Source organism: Electrophorus electricus, chromosome 4, assembly GCF_013358815.1.
Source record: "Electrophorus electricus isolate fEleEle1 chromosome 4, fEleEle1.pri, whole genome shotgun sequence".
Taxonomy (NCBI): Eukaryota; Metazoa; Chordata; class Actinopteri; order Gymnotiformes; family Gymnotidae; genus Electrophorus; species Electrophorus electricus.
Window position 1 is genome coordinate 4,383,679 of NC_049538.1, and position 10,102 is coordinate 4,393,780.

Here is a 10,102-nt window from a genome sequence, read left to right on the forward strand (position 1 = left end):
GTTTCCTGTATGTATTAAAGATGTGCAAGCAAACTATTGAAAGGATGTTTTAATAGAAAAATTAAAACTGTAAAGCAAACAACAACAACAACAACAACAACAATATCATCATTAAAAACCCATGGCCTTGTTCTACTAGACTTGCTCTGGAGGAAGGGAGTGCAACAAATTGTACAAATTCGATTGAACCTCTTGCATTGACCGTTCCCTTCTGGATGGTAACGTGTCATCCAGCTCTTCAGCTCTTCTTGTCTGAACTTATCTTAGCTTCTCTGAACTTAGAAAACACATCAGTCACCATCAGGACATGCTCTCTTCCATCACTTCCATCCATAGGTTTAGAAGTGGTCAACCTTCCCATGAATGTTCACACCTTAGGCTGTACCCCCTTAGCAACCACAAAGCATGAACACTCATGGCACCATTGCTCCATATCTCTTCTCATAAGGGTCCAGTAACACTTTGCTGCACCATGCTGGTAGTTCTCTCCTCTCCTTGATGTCCATGATTGTCATTTAGGACAATCAGCACCTCTTCTCACAGGGCCTATGGTAACACCAACTGCAACGGTTCCCTTCCTCCATTGGGTAAGTATATCATCATCTTGACTAAAAACCTTGCGATTCTTATGCAATAAAGCATGAGCTGCCGCTTGCTGACTGTTGCTGCCTCATTGTTAAAGAATGCCAAGAACATTCCTGATATTCTGCAGATCGAACCATTGCTACGCACTCTACCGGTGACACCTGCATAGTTACACTTTGCATAGTTATTGTAGCTCTAGTGACCTAAAGCTTCTCATTATTAATTCTGCTTAAATATTTTTCATTTTCCTTTCCAACGTGAAGATTTTAATTGTGATAAAACCAATAAACAGTTATACTGTGATAAAACCAATAAACAGTTATACACTCCAAAAACACCTCTGTAAAATAGACACTGCACTGACTTATGCTCTAGTGTGTTAAGTAACATGAGGCTAAACTGTAAACACGCGCCTACACTTCATACACCTACCTGAAGTAAATCTGCTTTTGAATAAAACCCCACTGACAGACCCACAGCTGACTGGCAAAGAAGGAGCCTGAAACTCAGACAAATCCATTGCCTCTCCCTCCTCTGTCTCTCCTTCTTCATCCTCCTCTTCTTGCTCCCCTCTCTGCTCCTCCTGGCCAACTGACTCCTTCATTTCTTCACTGGTCGCTGACAGTTAAAGAGGGGTGGAGCAACACACACCTCTTCATGCGAGGGCACTTCAGGTGGCCTTCCTTAGAAGAGAGAGGAAAAATGAAGCACCTTAAATTAACTCACAGTTTCAAAAGGTCAAAGTTTTAAGTAAGTCTATAAGGCAATGCATTTGGTCCATGTCACAATCAAAAGAATAATATGCAACTATGTCAAAGATGTGTGCAATTAAATAAAAACATCAAAGACAGAAAAGTACACATGAAACGTGTGTATTAAAATTTTATGGAGGATTAAATCTGCAGATTTTGACAAGGTTGTGTGTTCCATCCATTTTATTGTCTGCGGTTAATGCTAGCCAATGAATTTACCTTAATCAGGTTCTGCAGTGGAGTGTTCTGGCAACGGATGCTGAGTTTCCAGTTCTTATGGCTGCCCTTTCCTGCAAAATGCTCAAAGTCAGACGGAGTGAACCAGCGGCCCTGTGAAAGAAGGCTAACCCTAACCCTAACCCTAACCCTACAGGGCACACACTGCTGTGTCAGTACCAGGATAGTTTGGGACATTACATCCAGATTCATGCCTTTAGCCTGAGAGAAAGATTAAGGTCCAATAAATGTAAATTTAATCCAACCAGAGCACAGTCCACAGCATCAGACCCACCACTTATACTACAGACCCATGACACCTTGTGAGAAGGGTGATCAGCAAAGCGAACTACAGGAAAGCAGCAAGGCTGAGATGCTCAACTAGCAGAGGTACCCAGCATTTTCAGCAGGTCTCTGTCAGGCTCCTGAGTGGTGTAACAGAAGAGTATTTGGCCCATTGTCAGGAGATTGTGCATTTGATCCCCAGTGATGCCATAGCCATCTGACAAAACAAAATTGTATGTACTCGTAGGGGAACACTGGTGCCATGAGTCTGGCTCAGACCATAGTTTATCTCTTCATCAATGGAGACATGGTGGAAAGAGTGTCAAGCTTCAAGTTCCTGGGCATCCACATGTTGGAGGATGTATAATAGACTGCCAATACACTGGTACTATTTTCTGAGCTCAATAAAGAAAGTCAGTCTCAGCAAAGATCTGCTTGTTACCTTCTACTGCTGTAGTACTGAGAGCATCCTTACGTACTGCATGTCAACATGGTTCACCAGCTGCACCACAGACAGATAGCAGGTCATCAACCGTGTGCCCAGAGAGTCATCGGAGCCCAGCTGTCACCTCTTCAAATAATCTGGAACTCCTACTGTCTTCACAGAGCCATCACTATTTGCAACAGCCCTACACACCCTTGCCAGCAGCTTATCACTCTCCTGCCCTTTAGATGGCGCTACAAGTGTATCATCCCCTGCATTGACAGACTGAAGAAAAGTTTTTACTCCAGCAGAATAAACCTCCTAACTCACCCTGCCATGAAACCACTCATTAGAATATTTATAAGTAGAGCTGCACAATATTTAATTTCTTGGGTCAATACAATAACCAATTATCGGTTGAAATTCCAATATAATTTTGAACTACCGCCCTGTCGCCCTCACATCAGTCGTGATGAAGTGCTTTGAAAAGCTAGTCAGAGACTTCATCACATCTTCACTGCCAGCCTCCATGGACCCACTGCAGTTTGCATACCGCCACAACCGCTCCACTGACGATGCAATTGCACATCTGCTCCACACTACACTGACTCACCTGGACGAAGGGCGGGGAAATTATGTTAAAATGCTATTTGTCGACTACAGTTCAGCATTTAACACTATCATTCCCTCCCTACTCACTACTAAGTTGGGAGATCTAGGACTGCATACATCCCTGTGCGACTGGATCTCCAACTTCCTAACAGACAGACCACAATCAGTACGGGTGGGCAACTGCGCCTCATCCACCCTCACCCTCAGCACTGAAGCTCCTCAGGGTTGTGTCCTAAGCCCCCTGCTCTACTCACTGTACACCTACGACTGCACAGCCACTTCCAGCTCTAACATCATTGTCAAGTTTGCTGACGACACCGTTGGCGTGGGTCTGATCTCGGACAACGACGAGAGGGCCTACCTGGAGGAGATTAAACACCTGGAAAACTGGTGCCAGGAAAATAATCTCCTCCTAAACGTCAGTAAGACAAAGGAGCTGATCGTGGATTGCAGCAAGAAGCAGGAGCGGCACTACCAACCTGTGAGGATCAGTGGAACCACGGTGGAGAGAGTAGATAGTTTCAGGTACCTTGGAGTTCACATCTCGCAGGACCTGTCCTGGTCCCGCCATACCAACTCCCTGGCAAAGAAGGCTCGTCAGCGTCTTTACCACCTCAGACGCCTAAGGGACTTCAGACTGCCCTCCAAAGTACTGCGGAACTTCTACACCTGCACTATCGAGAGCATCCTCACGGGGAACATCACAGTCTGGTTTGGGAATAGCACCAAGCAGGACAGACAAGCACTCCAAAGGGTAGTGCATTCAGCAGAGCGCATCACTCACACGGAACTTCCTGACCTGCAGACCATCTACTACAAGCGGTGCCAGACCAAGGCCAGGAAAATTGTGAAGGACCCCATCCATCCCAACAATAGACTCTTCTCTCTGTTGAGGTCAGGGAGGCGCTTCCGCTCCCTGAAGACCAAGACAGAGAGGCTGAAGAGGAGCTTCTTCCCACAGGCCATTCGGGCCCTGAATCAGGGAAACTGATAAACTGTGGGGACCACCACCACCACCACGTAACATGACTGTATATCTGTACATCTGTATATATAGATTTAGATTTATACTCAATTACCCTGTTACACAACAACTGTAGATATGGTATTATACAAAATGGATCTGTACATTCTGTAGATTGTGTACATATATACCCAACCATATACATTGTACATTGTGTATATAATCATAATATACATATATTGTACATACATTGTTAATATATTTTTGTACATACATAGAATATATATATTTATCTACAATTTATCTTTTTTCTCTATGCACCCCTGTTTCTCTTCCTCAGTTTGGACAGAGCACTCTCCACCATTTCACTGCGCGTTATACTGTGTATGACTATGTATGTGACGAATAAACCGAACTTGAACTTGAACTTGAACCAATAAGCGACACTGGCCAAAGTTTTTGATTTGTTTTTTTTTTTTTACAAAGTTTAATTTGATTACCTGTGTGGTCATTTTGTATTGGACATTGGCCTCCCTGTTCTCTACATATCTGCATTAGCCACTGAAAAACTCATATCAGCTGACTACTAAGATGGACAATCACAGTAAAGGTAAGCATGTTAGTACACCACTATTATCAGACATCATATACATAAGGAACATATAACCATGCCCATATTATGAAATATAATCACAGTATCCATTACTAATACCATTACAGGGAATGCAACAACATCACAGGGAACACAACATAATCACAGCAAACAACACCATTGCAAGGAACGAAACACCATCACAGGGAACATAACGCCATTACAGGGAACACAACACCATTACACAAGACCATTACAGGGAACTTGACAACATTACTTGCCTCACTAGGGCTTGGTGATATGGCAAAAATATGATCACAATTTCTTTCCCATATTGATCAATATCGATATTTATCACAATATATAATTTGAAAATGCTGCCAGTTTCAAGAGCATCATGCTAATGAGTGAAGACTAAGGAAACCAGGAGATTTATTATTATTTAAACTATACTAGTTTATTTGCAAAAATAGAATGTAATGTAAACATTTAACTGTGCAAACAAACTTCAGTCAAATGTTTTAAAGATGCATGACTGGTCTTCAATCTTCTGAAGTGTACACATATCACTCTGCTGCTGCGCTCCCTTCAGTGGCTTCCAGTGGCTGCACCCATCTGATTTAAAATTTTGATGTTTGCCTACAAAATCAAAAATGGACCAGTCCCTCCATACACATGAATGGTCAAAGACCGATCTGTACCTCGTCTACTTTGACCTCAAGCGCAGCTTGGCTTAAACACCATGCTTCAAGTTTCATGGAAGGCAAGCATCGAGATTATTCTCTGTCCTGGTTCCCAGATGGTGATACAAACTTCCCTGGCTGTCCGGAGCAGAGTGCCTTGCAGTCTTCAAATGCAAACTGAAGACCCATCTATTTGTGGAATATTTAAAGATTTTAATTTAAAATTAAAAGATTTTATGTGTTTCCCATCTTGGTTTGCACCGACCAATGACATATTTTGCAGACTGCCTGTACTAATCCATATTTCATTGCTTTTATGCCATCCAAACCACTTCATAAAACTGATTATGTTTTTGCCAACAATTTCCTCAGCTATGGAGGATATTGTGGGTTTACATTTGCTTCCACTTTCAAACCACTCGCAGGTTATACCCAATTTCCTCTAGTTTTTCGAAGCTAGTAGCTCAAGCAATGCTTGGCGGTAGGAAATAGGCATTTACTTTGAGGTGCAAGACAAAACTGACTGAATGTTGTTACGTTTATTTTTTCTGTGTGATGTAACAGCCTATCACGCAGAATCTATCCTTTTACTGAACCATAACATGGGACCAATGAGAGAGTACCTTTAGCCAGCTTGTCTCGATAGAGAGTGGCTCTTTATCTCCACAGGTAACAGGTAGTTGAGTTTTAAAAAGAGCAAATGTCCAAATATTCACCTTCTCTCCGCTCTTAACTGGAGAAGCTGAGTGAGAAAGAGAGAATGTATGTGTGTGTGTGATGTAATTAGAATAAATTCCAGCAATTTTAAAGAAACAAAACTACTTATCAAATACAATACATTAATAACAAATACATATCAATCAAATATCATACCAAAGTTAAGGCTTTCAAAAAGCTGTGCATTACATATGTAAACTAGGATATAAGGATATATAATATACATTCATTCACTGTTCATAGTAGCAATTATATCATTAGGGATGTAACGTGTGGGAGGTGGAGAGCGAACACACTTGCAAATTGCCAGCCCCTTGGACATGAGATGGAACTGAACTAAATAGGGAAACCATAATAGAAAGGATGGATGGAATAGAATAACTAAATAATGTGTTTAACAGACACAAACTAACAATACAGAATAGAACAAAGAACAAACAGGCTAACATGAAATTAACAGGCTTACAGGGTGAGGGCGAGAACTAGGGAACAAGGGAATTAAACAAAAGAAAACTATAACAGAGAACAATGAAGAGGTATAAAACTAGGACATGCAGGGAGAACACTGAACAGGACTACGTATGGTAGACAAACAACAACAACAACAACAACAACAATGACAAAAAACCCACAAGTAATCATAACTCAAAGAAAACCAGATAATACTTGCGTATATAAAAAGGGGAAACAAACAAAACAAATTGATGGGAAAATACCAGACGAGGAAAGAGAGCGGAATCAGACAAGTGAATACTAACGGGGAAAGCAGCGTAGATAAAAACACAGAGAGACAGTACGACAGACTAGTGAACAAAAGAAAACTAATGAACATGAACAGGCAAAGTAGCAGACAGAGAGGGTAACTAGACCTGGAACATGAGGAGAAACTACATATAAACTAGAGCGCTCAAGCAAGAAATAGCAAAACAATGACCAACAAACAAGAGACCCAGGAACAAGGTTTACATAGGACCACAATTAGGGTCAAACTAGGAACAGCTGGAGATAAAGGGGGGGGAAAAGGGAACCATGGAAACAAATGAAAACTGGGAAACATGGAAGTGACTAGGTTGCCAGGGAAACGGGGAAAACTCCGGTCTGCAGGCGCGACAAGGGATGTTCTGTGATCCCTTATCCAACAGAGAGCCAGATCTGATCTAAGACCAGTTTGGGTCTAGTGTATCCTACTAAATCTAATCATTTCACAAGGGGATTGCTGCAGTTATTCTCAAATGCTGGACATAAAGGGCACTAGACCACAGACTTACAGAATTTGAGCTTCTTGGGGCTTTTCTGTTGGTTGGGGGAGGAAGAAGAGGATGGGCCGGGCTGCTCATCCTCCTCAGCCTCATCAACACTTTTCTTTCTCTTGTTTCTTTGTCTCTGCCTCTTTGCTATGTTTTCTTCACTCTGAGGTGAGTCAGTCAACTCCTCTGAATCAGGGCGTTTCACACAGGATTTGTAAGACCCTGAATGAAAAATCACCATGAAAAAGTGCTTCAAGTCAAAACAATTACAGGAAAAACAAAACAGAACAGTGGGTGGAACCGTTACACACATAAAAATATCACAGCAGAACAAATTAACATTCAGTCATACACATGTATACTGTAAATGCTGAATAAGTAAAAACAAGAATTTCAGTAGTAGGTCTACAAGTAGAGAACATTATAGAATGAGCAGTTGCACAGCCTGAGAAGCTGTATAAGTGTCTGAGGAGTACGTACCGTCCATCAGGCTTTTTCTGAGTCCACACTGGGTATTTCTGCAGGATGTGGTTGTGGAATACACATCTCCAAAACACCTTCACCTTGTCGCTTCTCTCCTTCTCCAGCCTGTCCAAAACCTCATACACACCATCCTTTTTCTTCTCCTTAAACCTTATCCATATGACCTTCTGCAAGGATAACACAACTCAGTGTTTGGGAGAGAGAGAGAGAGAGAGAGAGAGAGAGAGGAGAGAGAGAGAGAGAGAGAGAGAGAGAGAGAGAGAGAGAGAGAGAGAGAGAATGAGAGAGAGAGAGAGACAGAGAGAGAGAGAGAGAGAGAGGTACAAAAGAAGACTGGTTAGCTATGTTATTTAACAGAATCAAGGTGACTGATAAGCAATTCTTACCTTATATAGTTTTTCTGGGACTAAATCATGGTCTCGCAGTTGGTTGAGAAATGTGTTCGGTTGTACTATGCAACACATTTCCGTCTTTTTGCAGTATAAAAACCGAATTGACTCTTCATTCTAAAAGCGTTGTCCCACAGTCAGTCGTCTGTTCAGTAAAACGACAGTACAATTAAACAGCAGTTATAAAACCTCAAATTATGTGCAGTAGCATAACTTTAAATCGCGTGTACAGTCAATAAGAATCAAACTGCTGTTCAAAATAAATCACGAACTATGTTTTTGTTTCTAAATAAGGATGGCAGAAGCACCTGGTCGTCAGAACACAACGGAATTACAACCTGATATAGGGGAAACGAAATTTTCAGATCGCTATAATTTGTGAGATACTCTAATTCTGACTTTAAAATATATACTTTTAAGCCATTGGTGTGGTTCCATCTGGTGGCTAAAACACAAATTGTACAGTACTTACATCAATAACGTTTTTAAATCGGTGTTACGGAACGCTCACCTCCCACGAGTCACAGGGTTTGGCCTGCCACCTGACTTGGGAGGCTACGTTTGTGGCCACGCCTGCGCATACCTGTACCTCGTCTTGTGTATTTAACCCCTTGTTAGTGTGTGCAGTATCGTTGGTCATTGTTAATGTAGCGTATTGATGTTAAATGTTATCCTCGTCGTTACTACAAGTATTCCTGTTTTCGTGTCTGTTTATTGTTAACCGTTTCATGTTCCTTGTTTATAATACGTGTGAGTGCCGTTGTGTATATGTTTCAATTACATCTTCGTCCTTGTAGAGGTAGTCTGTGCGACCTACTCCACGCGGGCCACCACGCGTTACAATCGGATATATCCGGATTTTTTCGGTCGCTGAAAACACTCTCACACACACACACACACACACACACACACACACACACACTGCCTTCGTCCCATAGGCAGCTGTCTGGCACGCTCTAAACCACTATGCCTACAGAGAGGCTGGCAGAGAGGCTCTATGCTGAAGGTAGTAACTTTAATCTTCCAAACGCTGACACCTCATGCAACCACCGTCATTTACATTAGATTGTATGGAGAAATCTGTATTTATAATGTGTACATTGGTTGTGGATAATTAGATCAAGAAAGGATTGTCTAGATCTGTGTTTATGACACACATGTATGTTTTAATAATTATTTATTTTTATTATTAATATTAATAGTATTAATTAGCGTTCTAAGGTTAATGAGACAGCACTTGTGAGAGTGGCTGTCTTCCCCTACAGCTTTTCTTTGTACTGGTTTCAGTTGTAAGGTACTTTATATTTTGTCGTCATGTGCCACAGAGCAACAATGTCATAATTACCTTGGTATCTACCCGGACAGAAAGTGCCACTATCATTCAGAAATCAAATTTCAGAAGCTTCTGCCTTAAATGCTGACTGGACCAAATATTGAGCACTTTTTTTTTTCTCTATGTTTCACTCTGCACTGCTTTGCTAATGTAATGTTGTAATGCTAATGTAACATTTTTGGCTGGCAGAGCATACATGGAATTTCATATCCAAATGGCTGGCATAGTATACAGAAACATCTATACTGAGTATAGGCTGGACAGTCCAAGGTCAAAGTGGGATACAGCCCTAAAAGTGGTGGAAAGCGACTGAGCCAAGATCCTGTGGGAGTTCCAAATACAGACTGATAAAATGGTAATGGCTTACCAACCTGACATAGTAGTGATGGAAAATCAGCAGAAGGAGGCCATAGTGATAGATGTAGCAATCCCATGTTATAGCAACATCAGGGACAAGCAACACAAAATGCTCGAGAAATACCCAGAGAAGAGCTGGGAAAGATGTGGAAGGTGAAGGTAACAGTGGTTCCCATGGTAATGGGAGCATTAGGGGCTGTGACTCCAGCGACTGGGACGTACATTTATTAACATCAACGACAGCGGCACGCACACGTATTACAAACGATGAACATGTAACGATGGATATTAAACAAACACGATGAACACGCATATGTTTTAACAATGACGAAAAGAACATTAACACTCTACACACTTTGACAGGGGTTTATATACATTTAGACGAACGAGGTGCAGGTGTGGATACTGCACATAGCGGGTCAAACCACGTGACTCGGGGGAGGCGCGCGTTCCGTGACGCAAT